Here is a 278-nt window from a genome sequence, read left to right as displayed (position 1 = left end):
AAAAAAGAAAAAAGAAAAAAAAATAAAAAATAAAAAAATAAAAAATAAAAATGAAGGTGAGATTAGCATCTCCCAGGCAAAGGAACCAAAACAGTGCAGAGAGTGCACGAGGAGCTGAGCCTCAAGGAAGCCTTCAGCAGAATATGGAAGGCTGTCAGACTAAACGTGTGGCTGGGATGAAGACAGAATCCCCTTCTTCACAGTTTCCTTTCCATTAATGTGACAAACACTGACTAAAAGCAATGTGGGAAGAAAAGGGATGATTTTGCTTAAACTTC

This window comes from Mus pahari, chromosome 2 (assembly GCF_900095145.1).
Source record: "Mus pahari chromosome 2, PAHARI_EIJ_v1.1, whole genome shotgun sequence".
Classification (NCBI taxonomy): Eukaryota; Metazoa; Chordata; class Mammalia; order Rodentia; family Muridae; genus Mus; species Mus pahari.
Note: the sequence above shows the minus strand (reverse complement) of the source record.